The sequence below is a fragment of the Theobroma cacao genome, chromosome 2 (assembly GCF_053813885.1).
Source record: "Theobroma cacao isolate CCN51 chromosome 2, ASM5381388v1, whole genome shotgun sequence".
Taxonomy (NCBI): Eukaryota; Viridiplantae; Streptophyta; class Magnoliopsida; order Malvales; family Malvaceae; genus Theobroma; species Theobroma cacao.
The window spans coordinates 12,233,804-12,247,304 of NC_142640.1; positions in this window are offsets into that span (position 1 = coordinate 12,233,804).

A 13,501-nucleotide genomic window follows, 5' to 3' on the forward strand; every position below is an offset into this window, starting at 1 on the left:
AGAGGGGGTTCCATGGACCAGCCTATTAGAGGGGCACGGTAAACTCCAGTATATTCTTACCCCGAACAGAGAGGTGCGTAGGGTATCTCTTGGGGTAAAGCTTAGGGTTCACTTCACGCTAAACCACCACGTGAAGGGGAACTCAGCCAACGCCAAGGAACGACTGTATTTTCTCAAACTAAAAATATATTTTAAGTGTATACGAAATTTTAACAGCCTTGGCCGGCTCGGTTGGATGCTCTGCGCAAGGTATCACCGAGTATGAGTTTTGGCACGAGCCAAAGTTTTAAGAAATTCATAAGCCAAGTTGATTTCTCGATTTATATGGATTGATTTTATTTGGTTGCAATGAGTTGAAAGGTAATGAAATTACAGTATGATGACTTATTTTAATTGTCTCCATTTACTCGACTTTAGATAGTTTAGCTGGTATCTGTTTACTCACTGGGATTTTATAATCTCACCACCCTCATTTCCTCACATTTTAGGCTCGGAGAATTCCACAGTTAGCTGACTTTGACAAGGATCTTCATTTGGACTCGAATCGGTAAAAGCTGTAAGTTTCCAACTTCCGATACATTTTGGATAAATTTGGGCTCACGTGTCACTGTAAAAGAAATTTTATGCTTTGGTTATTTGCTTTATAGTATATATGAATATAATTAACTTTTACGCTATAAGAATTATGTACCGATAGTTTTATGAAAATTATTTTACAAGAAAATAGTTTATTTTATTGAATATTTTTATTATATTCAAATGGTCAAATTTTCACTTCAAATGAACGTTTTAGATACTTAATTTGCTTTTAAATCATTAAATATATATTTTCTGCTTACCTACTATATTTTTAGCAAGTTTTAAGATTTTTGAAAAAAAATGACGAAAATGCCCCTGTGAGCCAGAAAACAACATGTTATGTTCTGATTTGGAAATGATTTGTAATCCTTCGAATTTTGATATTTGATAACTATTGCTCACCGGGAAAGTACGGAAGCTGATACGAGAGCTTTGCGAGGTTTCGATCGACATTCGGGGTGAAGAATGTTTGTCGAGGCCTCGCGACGGTTGTCACGGGCTCGATGGAGAGTTCCAGGTCGTGACAGAAAAAGTATAGAATGAGCTTGTCACGACCCGGTACTTCTCTCGAGCCCGTGACAACCACCGCGGTGTCCCGGTAGACACTTATTGCCTGGAATGTCAACCCGAAATCCCGCAAGGCTTTACTATCAGTTTCTCTGTTCCCTTGTGAGCAACCATTGTCAAATATCGTGTTCTAAAAGATTTTAAGCTGTTTCCAACTTTAAGCAAATAAAATATTAATTTTTCGTCTCACAAGGGTATTTTAATCATTTTTCTCAAAAATTTTGAAACTGGCTAAAACATAATATACAAGTAGAAAACACATAATTCATATTCAAAATGAGTTTAAAAGTCTAAAATCTTCATTTAAAACGAAATTATGGTTATTTGAATATAATAAGAAAATAAAAGAAATATTAAGTAAAATATTCTATTTTCTTATAAAACAATATTTATAGAGTTATACGTGAATAATTTTTATAGTGTAAAAGCTAAATAAATTTATACATACTTAAATACAGTAAGCCAAAATATTTAATTTAATTTATAATAATAAGAGTGCCCCCGAATAAACAAAAGTAAAGAGGATTGTGAACCTACGGTTTGGAAAATGCAGATCCCACTGTAGTCCTCGATGAGATCAGCTATTTACAATCTATACTGAACCTGAAATGGGTGGAAAGGAGGGTGATCAGATTATAAAATCCCAATGAGTAAACAGACATCATCATAAACATCTAGAATTGAGTACATAGAGACAATAAAGTAAATCATCATAAACTGGGTTATACAATTAGAACACATCTCGTTCAAAATACGTGAAAAGGCTTATGAATCTCATAAAAATCTAGGCTTGTGCCATAAATCCATTCTCGGGGACACCTTGGCCGAGACCGTCAAGGCTATTAAAATTCATATTTCACATAAATCATATTTTTATTTTGAAAACATGGCCGTTCCTTGACGTTGGTTGAGTTCCCCCTTACGTGGTGGTTTAGCGTGAAGTGAACCCTAAACTTTACCCCAAGAGATACCCTACGCGCCTCTCCGTTCGGGGTAAGAATATAATGGGGTTTATCGTGCCCTTCTAAAAGGCTGGTCCATAGAAACCCCCTACTGCAGTGATTAATTAATATATAATCCACCATATAATAAAACTCAATAACATGATATGGTAATTTTTGTAATTCGCAGTTTTTCATGGCAACCAAACAATTCGCATTTCAATACAATTGCCAACTAGCCAATCATGCTCGATTTATCATAAGCCAGTTAATTTAAACAATCAAATTGCCACAATTAACAGTCTCCGTGTACTCTATTTTTAAAAATCACTATTAATTTCAAAACAATTTATAATTTAATTTCATTGAAACACATTTATTCATAAAACATGAAAATTTACCTTTTTAAATTTCTTTTTTCATAAAATTCATGAAATCATCTAAAAACCACCCTAGATAATTAAAATGACAGTAAGTTTACTCACAATGTCTAGAATGCAGACTTTCAAAACACTCTGTCTACTGGTCCTCGGATCCAATTTCCTTGCCTTTATCGGAGGACTCACCACCTTGACACAGTAAAAAAAATCGAGAATTTCACCAAGTTGGTACTAAATCAAAATTAAACTAATTTCAACTACCAATGCATGATATGGAATGCAAAAATGCACTGGTAACTATCTAAACTCAGTATTGGCCTAATTCGTCTTATCACCCGATTAAATTCCTAACGCGTCCGTTTAAACTCCAATTCAATTCTTTTCAGTTTCTATACCTCAATTGCACCCAAATTAACTTAATGTCCCTCAGTGTGGTGCAAATTATCAGTCTCAATAGCAAATTACGAAAATACCCCTAGTGGGTAAAATTCATATTTTTGCTCCGAAAATTCTTATTATTTTTCTAGGCTCATAATTCATCATTTCTTAACCAATTCTACTAGAATAAAAATCAAACTCATCCTCACTCACTACATGGTAAATTCAGCCATTAATGGTTGGGGGAGAAAATAAATTCTTTTCTTGTTGTTTTGTTTCTAAATATGCTAAACTAACTAAAAACACTAACATAAATTAAAATCAAATAAATCCAACAAATTTCTCTCTCCTAACCCATTTTGATCAGCCAACAATTCATCATAAAAACATGCAATTTAAGCATGGAAAATGAAGAGAAATGCTTAAGGAAAATAGATTTCAAGCTTAAGTTGAAAAATCCTACATTTTTCACTTGTTTTCCTTGATTTTCCACACTTTTTCTCTTGAAATTCCTCACCTAGGGTTTGTTCTTCCTCTCTTTCTCTCTCTTCCTTGCTTGGCCGAATATTTGGAGAGTAAATGGCTGATTTATGCTGATTTTTAAGTTAAATAATAAAATATCCTAAGCTTGACACATGGCATTTTCTAATTGGTCCATTTTTAAAGTTTTAAAAATTTAAACATTTTATCTCCACCACATGTTTAGTCAAGGGTCAAAGAGGAAGACAAAGGAAGACCATGTGCTGGAAAAAATATCCTAGTGGTGGAAAATTACAATTTTACCCTTGAGGTGGCAAAATTATCATTTTACCCATATACTCCAAATTATACCGAAATTAAAATTTTTCACTTCTAAACCTCAAATCATACTCCAATAAGTCAAATTATACTCCAATAAGTCAAATGGGATCAAAAAAATCTTTTCTAAAATTTCCATTTTGTCCCCAAGTGGCAAATGATCATTTTGCCCCTAGTTAGTAAAAATTCTGATTTGACTCCAAATTGATCCTCAAACTCCAAATTACCATTTTAAGTCATCCATGAACTGTGAAACTCTTAATCTCACCTTAAAATTCCTATTTGATCTAGTTCGAGGATTAAATAAACTTTGTTGTACCTCTAGGTACAATACCAACTTTTGTAAATTTTTCGGGACTCTCCTAGCATGCAATCATGTTATCATCACATGTATGTCATGAATAGTATTTTATAAGGTCGGGCTTTACAGAGCTACTGATAAAGTAACTGTATTGCTAAAGCAGTAAAGACAAACTAAGAATAGGTAGAGAATAAATAAGAGCTAAAGTATAACTGAGAATAAGATGGAGAAAAAGTAAGTAGAAGAGAGTTAGAGAAAGAATATTTAGAGAGATAAGCTTTGAGTGAAAGTATGTTTGTTCTTGCTCTATAACTCTTTTCCTTTTAAATGAATAGTGAAAGTTCTATTTATAGAGTAAGAAAAAAGAGTTTTTCACGAATAAGTTTTAAAGCACATAATGAGTAACATTTATTAAGAAGACCTTTAATGTACATAATGAATGACTATTACTGAAACCTATTATGTGAATATTAAAGTAATTGTTTTACTACATATAATAAGTAATGGTCAGAAAACAATTATATGACCATTGAATTAGTGAGTTTTATAACTAATAATAATAATATAATAAAACTTATTCTTAAGTAGAAGGTAAGAGGGAAGAAATGTATGTAAAAAGGTACAAGGGAATAAAATAAGAGAAAAAAAAAAGCACATGAAAAAGAACAAGAGAACATAGTGAAAATGCAAAGAAGAAACATTTGTATTTTAAGAAAGGGTTAAAAGTAAGATTTCTTAACAACCTTCATATATAAGTCACTAAGCTAAACTCTCCTGAATATCTCAAAGTGAAAGTAACATATGAACCTTGTCATTTATTCCGAATTACTTTCATTGCTATCCGAGTGAAATAGTTGCTTCACATGTATTAGTTGTTCAATGTGGAGTAATTTTCTAGTTGTTCTCATTATTCTCTATATAGCATTACATTACTGTAAACAACTCTTAGATAAATAATAAGTTAATAATCAAAATTAACTACCTACATTTTGGGGCTTGCATAAGAATTCTTTAAGTTGATTTAAGAAAAGTTATATTTTGTACTGTAGCACATTGTTCTGTAATACCTTGTACCGTAACACTTAACACTGTAACACCTTAGGCATTAATGCCTTAAGTAGTAACACCTTAGGCAATAACATTTTAGATAGTAACATGTTATTGTTTGTGTAATGTCAATATCTTACGTAATATTTGATTGATTGTGTAATAATATATTTTACCTGCATAAGTTAAAATAAGATTTCTAAGCTAAAAGCGAATTAATTGTAAAGTGAAAGTTAATCTTTTTCATAAAAAGGTTGATTCTCTATACTTTATGAATATTTTATTTTTTATTTAGATTAAAACAGCATTTAGAATAAAACAATGGTTTTATTTTTTATTTGATATATCATAAGAAAATTTAAATTGTTTCCTTTTGAACCAAAATCATTTGTTTTTTTATTTCTCATTTGTTTCCCCCACATGAAATATTTTTTTATAGAAAGAAAGTTTTTTTTTTTTATGTATAAGATGAAATTTTCTTATGAAAGAAAATTTTGTTTTAATGCTCAAAAAGATTTTTTTTTTAAAAAAAGATAATTTTTTTATGTTTATAAGTGACCTGCACGTAGCGATCACATATGCACAAGATTTATTGTGAGCGACGCATGGCATGCGCAACTTTGTCTATTGCCTCGCGGCACGTGCTGCACATAAATCATTTTATTGCACGCAGTACTTGTCGTGCACATGTCCGCTTTTTTCAATTGATTTTTTTAAATTATAATAAAAATAATAATTTTCATTACAACAAATTTTAATTTTTTTGAAAAGCAACTAATTTTTTATTTTAATTTAAAATTCTTTGGGTTACATTTTTTTATGCAGTAAAGCTCAAAGATGTAACTATTTAAATTTTTAGAATTTTTTAATTCAATAGTAATATAAAAAAAATGCAAACTTTGCTAGTGTGTATAAACTTTATAATGTTGCTAAAATTTTATATAGTGCAATCAAAATCTATCAAAATATTGTAAAAAATGTTAAAAATCTTTTTAATGGTACATTTTAAAAATTTGTAATGATAAGTCAAATTTGGTATAATGTGTATAGAGATTATAATGATAATAAACTTATGTATGAGTACTTATCTCATTTTTGACTTAATGCTTGTAAAATTGGTAGAATTCCTCCTCTTCCTCATAGGATAATGCATCAATTCAAGTGTGATCACAACATGAATCTTTTTCTCTTGGTAGCTTTTCTTCTTGTGTTTCATTGTTTCTTCTCAAGGGACTCTATGTGCACTTGATTAAGCTTAAAATCACTCTTTTATGGCTTTTGATATTCAAACTTCTGTTTTCTAGTAATGTTTCTAGTCTTTTGTCCAACACATATGTAACAAAACAATTCAAGAACTAATTTGTGATTGTCAATATTCCATGAGTAAGTACTTCTCCAAAAGTGCAAACTAATGTTACAATTCATATATGATGCTAGCAAAGTTGAGATTGAAGCTGAGAGAGATTGCAACAAAGATTGCTTAACTAAGGAATCATGAAGAGGAGTTGCGGAGATGATTAGATGCTTCCTTTAATAGTAATTCTTCGAGAATAAATTGATACTTTCTCCAATATCAAAAGTAGCAACTCTTCTTTATGGAATTCCATAGTTGGCTAGTCCTTTACTTACATTGCCACTACTTTAGTTTACTCTTTATTAGCTTTGGAGACTTATTTGAGTAATGCTATTCATGTGATGTTACACATTATTCACACTTCATATTACTATATGTGACCAAAAAGGAATCCTCATCTCTACATCAGAGAGATTAACTCACACCCAAGGTCGGCTCTTGAGTGAAGCCACCCAAGTAAGGGCTTTAGGCCCCCAATTTGGGGAGGTCTCAAATTTGAGGAGACCTTATAAGTTTATAATAATTATAATATAATTAATTACATTAAAATATATAAAAATTAAACATAATATAAAAATAAAAAATAATTAATAAAATTACTTATTCTTTCACTTTCTTAACTATGTGCCTAATAAATCTCAATTTTCTATCACTTTCTAATTTCTAGAATGTTATTAATTCTCAAATATATTCTTTTATTTCTAATTAACTAACGGTCATATGTATTTAATCATCTCCAATAGTTATTTTTTTCTCACTTATTACCTCTATTTTCAATCAACGTATTAAATGATTTCCAATAGCTATTTTTTTATATATAAAACCAATTAATTTTTTTTACTTTTGAATTCTTTTTTTCTTATTTGCTCTTTTTTCCTTTGACTTCAATTTTTCTTTTAAAGAATACACAAGAAATCTGTTATGTTATTATCTTTATAAAGTTGTAAGCCTCATTGCAGTTTGCAATAAACATTCAACAATTAGATACTATTGTTTTAATCTTCATAGACTTTTTTACTTTAATTTAGAGTTTATATTATATTGTTATATTGTCTTTATTTTATGTGATAGTTGATTTATTTGAATTAAAAATTTTGATTGTTGATTTTATATTAACCATTTAAAAAATATAAGACAATTATAATAGCTAAATATTGTTGTACCTCATAATAAATATTTGAATATGTCAAATCGAAAATATGAATCTGGTTATTCAAAACTTAAAAAAAAAGAATTGAAAGTTTAATACAATCTCAAAAAGGAGCACTTGATAAATTTTTACAAGTGATAAAAATAATGAATTAGAAATTATTAATGAATGTCTCTTAAACGAACAAGTTAATAATCTTTGAAAGTTAGATGATGATGAAATACTAGAATAAGAAGTTTAATGAAGAGATTCAAAATGATCATAGAAATCATGACGAAGAGGATAAACATATTAATTTAAATGATTGCATTCCTAAAAATATTTATGATCCAAGTTAATGGACAAATATTGATACAAATTTAACAGATTTATTAGTAGAAAAAGGTCCAATTAATATTAGTGATTTAGATTTTCCTCAAGATGAAGTTTCAAGACATTTTTCTAATACATACTATAATCAAAAGTTGACAAATAGAAAGATGCAAGAAAGTAAGAGCTGCTTCAGAAAAAAAAAGTTCTTCAAAACTAAAATTAATAAAATTTATTTAAGATCAACAATGTCTCAAGAAAAATTAAATGGATTGGCTATATTATCAATTGAAAAAAAATATTAAAAAAACTTAATTATAAAAGTTTAATTAAAAATTTTACATCTAAAAAAGCTAGAAGAATAAAATTTTAATAATTTTTTAAATTTTAATAACAAAAGCCTCATTTGAATATTTCGTTTTAAGTCTTTGACCTTATTGAGCTGCCCCTGCTCACACCCAATATGAACGAGATTAATTTAACCTTTTAAATAAGCAAGCGTAAAAGTTACTGCCAATTTTTGAATAATAAGCTATGGTCAAGAAATTAGCAATAAAACTTGTTGCCAATAACATAATTATCATTACAGTCAAATTAAGAGCGATAAAACTTGCAACTAAAATATGAGTGATGAACTGTGGTTTAAGGATGAACAATAAAGCTTGTGATTAATAGCATAATAAGCTATGGCCAACCCTTTAAGTAAATAAACGTAAAAGTTGCAACCAATTTGTGAATAATAAGCTATGGCCAATAAAGCTTGCAGTCAATAACATAATATCATTATATCCAAATTATGAGTGATAAAGCTTCAGGCTAAAATATGAGTGATGAACTATGGTCAAAAAATGAATGATAAAGGTTACGTTCAATAGTATAATATTATTGCAGCTAAAGTATGAGTAGTAAAACTTGCAGTTGAACTAAGCCTAATGAACTATGGCCAATGTGTAACATAGATGCTAAAGAATAAGCTTTAATACATATAATGAGTAACATTTATTGAAAAAAACTTTAATGCACATATTAGGTAACTATTATCGAAACCAATTATATGAATATTATTGTAGTAGTTTTATTGCATATGATGAGTAACAATTAGAAAACCATTATGTGACCATTTGAGTAGTGAGTTTAATGGGTAGTAATAATGTAATAAAAGGGAAAAGATGTACATGAAAAGATACAAGAGAAAAAGGTAAAACTGAAAGGGAGAAACACATGGTATTTTGGCAAAAGGTTAAGAGAAAGATATTTTAACTATCTCTATATCGAAGCCACTGAAACCAAACTCTTCAAAATATCTCAAAGTGAAAGTAACCTATGAATTCTATCACTTATTTCAAGTTACTTTCACTGCTATCTGCATCCATTTATTTTGAATTACTTTCACTACTATTTGCATGAAGTAGTTGTTTCACGTGGAGTATTATTCCACTTGTTCTAATTGTTCTCATTATTTTTTTTATAACATTATGTTGTTTTAAAACAACACTTATTACACGTTTGGTTCGCGGAATAGACAGAAATGAAATAGAATAGTTATTACGTGAAAATAGAATGAGGTAGGAATAGAATAGAATAAGTATTATGTAGTTTGGTATGATGAATGGAATAGAGTATAAATAATTATTATGACTTATTACAGTATTTAGTTGGTAACAATAGCTTTGGAATAAGAAAGGAATAAAAAATAAAAAGATAAAAATACCTTTTATTATATATAATTATTTTTTAAATATTAATAATTTATAATTAATAATTTAAATATTAATATTTTAGTATAATTTAATTATTAATATTTTATTTATAATTTAATATTATTATGATTAAAATATTAATAATTTTTATTTTTTTATACTCATTAAAAATTTAATATATTAAAAATTTAATAAATAAAACATTAATAGTTTAAAATATTAATATTTTAAAATTTATAAATAATTTATTCTTTTCTTTCTATTTTTTCTATTTTTTTTTTCATGGGTCAGTCGTCGGAAAGGCGACCGGTGTAACAAAACTCCAATCTGGCGCACCATGTGGCCTGATCTGGCCACTATGGCGCCAGATCGGCGCTTCCCCGCGATTGGATCTGGCCGTGAAGTGCCAAATCCAGCCGTGGGATCTAGTAGGGAAACACCAAATTCGATGCTTTTTGCGGTCAGATCTGGCTGGATCTTGGTTGAATGTTGTCGGAAAGGACTAGATCGATGCTTTTCGACCATATTCGGTCGCTACCGCCACCGTCGCCGTCGTTGCCACAGCGGTCGTCGGTGTTGAGTGCTAGTTAGAGAGAGAATGAGGGAGGAAAAAACATGAGAAGAGAGAGAAAGAAAAGGGAAAATGAGAAGAAAAAAACTATTTATAAGTTTAGGGTTGTAATATTTTTAAGTTATAAGGGGTATTTTAGGCATTATATATTTGAAAGCTATTCCATGTCTCATGGAATAGATATTACCGGGAGGAGAGAAGGGAATAGCTAAGGCTGAGTTTTAACCGATTTTACAGAATCTTTATTCCATGTCTCAATCTTAAACCAAACAAAGGCACAGGAAATGGTTGGAAATAGAGGGGGAATAGCATAGCTATTCCCCATACCAAACGTGCAATTAGAGAAATAATAATTTAGTAGCCAAAATCAACTATTTACAATTCTAATAGAATCTACTTCGTTTTTTGATCTTTTGGAACTTATTGGTCAAAATGACCAATGACTTTGCAGTATTGACATTTTGTTGGAAACCATGGCGTTTTGACAAAAATGGACACTATATATCTATTTTGGAGTTCAAGAATTGTAATGATTTAGTTCCGAGTACTACTGACTTAGTAACGTTTTAGACCAAAACTATATGACCCTCAAAAGTATAAACTCAAGTTGTTAGTGATGATTGACTTGGATCCTTATGAAGTGTCACAAAATAAATAAACTAAAAAAACTCCGCATCAACGTCAACTTCTACACAAAACTTAGCATAGGCTAACCCTTTTAGTAGCAATGATTTTAGCTAGGCAGGGGCGGAGCTAGCCAAATTTTATTGGGGGGACCAAAAACAGTTAAATAAAAGTTAAAAATTTTAAAAAATTAATATGTTAAATTCAATCAATAATAAAAATATTGATAATAGAAATATGAAACTAAATATAAAACTATAATTTGTAAAATATAAATAGTTAAAAATGATATATAAGATTAATAATTTTTTCTTATATAATCAGAATTATTTAAATACTATATATTCAAGAGAATTTCATTTTAACTAAATATAAAATGTAAAGCATATAAAAAAAATATACTTAAGTTAATTTCATCTTACATAATCAGGATTAATAAAAAAATAATACGTTGATGAAATTTTAAGTAACAATGTAATATTACAACTTATATTTGAGAACTATATAATAATTTATTAATTTTTAAAGATTAAAATTATAGAAAATAAAATTTATGTAACATAAAAAAGAAAAACATGGCAAGTAGAAGGTAGCTACCACATATTACATAACAAAAAAAAAAGAAAAAAAACATGGTTAATGGTTTGTAGAAATTTGGAAAAGAATATTTATAGAAACTTATAACATATGAACAAATAGATAAAAAAAATAAAATAAAATAATAATATAAATTAAAAAAATTTAAAATTGAGTGAGATAAGTGAAATCATTTTATTATTTTTTATTTATATTAATCATTAAATAAAACATTATTTTGAGGGAGCAAGTAATAGAATATATAAAAAAATTTAAAAATTTTTATATGTTCTAAAAAAAATTTTAAAAGTTTTGGAGGGGACATGGCCCCCTCATCACATAAGGAGGCTCCGCCCTTGTAGCCAGGTTACCTAAATCACTACCAGTATAGCTTAATTTCTTAAATATTGTTATTATCAATGTTGTTGTATTATTGGTTGAGAACAAAAGATAATTAGCATGCTTAATCAAAAGAAAAAGAAGATGAGCCGACTTTTTTAAATAATTAATTTTTCTTAATATATAAGATTTTATGGATTAATTGTTAATAGCAATATAAATAATATCATAATTAACTGCATGATGAATTAGAATTATTTGAAGAAAACAACCGACGTTAAAAAAAGAGTCGTGTAACATGCATAATCATATTCTTTGTAATTAGGTACCTTTTGGAGTGTATGAAAAGCATTTGTACAAGTAATACTTGTGAAAATTACTTGCTTGTTATCCAAAAGAAGTAGATATACTTTGTTAAGACCTAGCATCAGCATTAAAAAGAAATGGTGGCTTTGTCCCCGTGAAACAAAAGGATCAGTAACAAGTAAGGGCAAATTGCCAAATTTGGCCTTTGACTAGAAACGACATCCAAAGCGCCAATGTATGAGATAAGCCCATAGAGGAGCGGACGAGGATTAAGGGCAGCAAACGTAAGAACGTGGAAAACTTGCACAAGCCTGGCGTCACGTTATCCTTTGGTGATGCACAAGTAACAGAACCGAACCGAGCTGTTAAATATGTTTAATCAAATATACAGACGCCAAGTTTCATCATATTCATTTGCTTTTCCACTGTTTGGCCGACATAATTATATCAAACAGAATCGATTAAAGCCACTTCTAGTGAGAGGCAAGTTTTAATTTGACAAGAAATATCCAAATGCTAACGTCAAGAATACAACATGAATGATTAAGCATGCAAAATACGACAGGGTTACTTTGAATAATTGCTGGCTGAATTATTATTTAGGAGATTTAATTAAAGAAGAAAAAGAAAAATAAAGGTTTAGAGACAGCCTTGCACCGACGTGTGGATCGGTTGACTAGTACTGGTGTGGCTGCAGACAGTAGGCAGATCATATAAGCAATCAAAACCGCGGGGCACTATGACCCCGTGCATGGGAAAGAGAGAAAAGAGTGAAGAAAAAGAGGTTCGCTTTGAGAGAATAAATCAGTGATGGCGTTTTGAACAATTGGTCTGTCATCTTTCCAGGAAATGTTGTTTTCTATCGTTAATGCCCCCTCCCCCTTCCCCTTTTAACATTTCTAAATTCTAACTTGGAATTCAACCTCTTCTCGTTTCAAGAGAAGGTTCCATTACATGACCCATTTATTAACCAAAAGATGAATTTGGACGGAACATCGAGACTAGACACAACAATATGTAATTAGCTTTTTGTCATCTAAGTATCTCTGCTCCACTTTTGACCTTATCATTATGTTTTCTTGCATTAGATTTTAGATGGTGTGAATGGATGGGGTCATTCAAAGTATTGTTAATTAACCAAGGAGTGTATACTGTTGGAAATAAAACCAATTGTGGGCCAAATCTCATGCCCAAGCCTTTGGACCAACAAAATTATAACGCATTAGATGTGATGTAAGAGTGGAGCGATCAATTTCATGCTTACAATCCAAGAACGTAATTAATTACTTGGTATTGCAAGATTTTGGTGGCCTCAACAACAAATTTCGGGGTCATGCCTATTAACTAGTTAATAGTTACCAAGCACAAACAATGTCTCGCTATCTTGTAGCAAGCCTCACATTACCAGTACCTCCCATGATTCTGGCTTGGCCAGGGGACACTTGAGCTCCTAATGTTAACAAATACAGCCTTCCCCCTTTTCTCTCTTTGACTTTTTTTTTTTTTCCCTTTTTTGGCTTGCTACTTTAACTTTTTTTTTTTATGGTTTAAGGAGGTAGGGACTGGAAACAATAACTACCA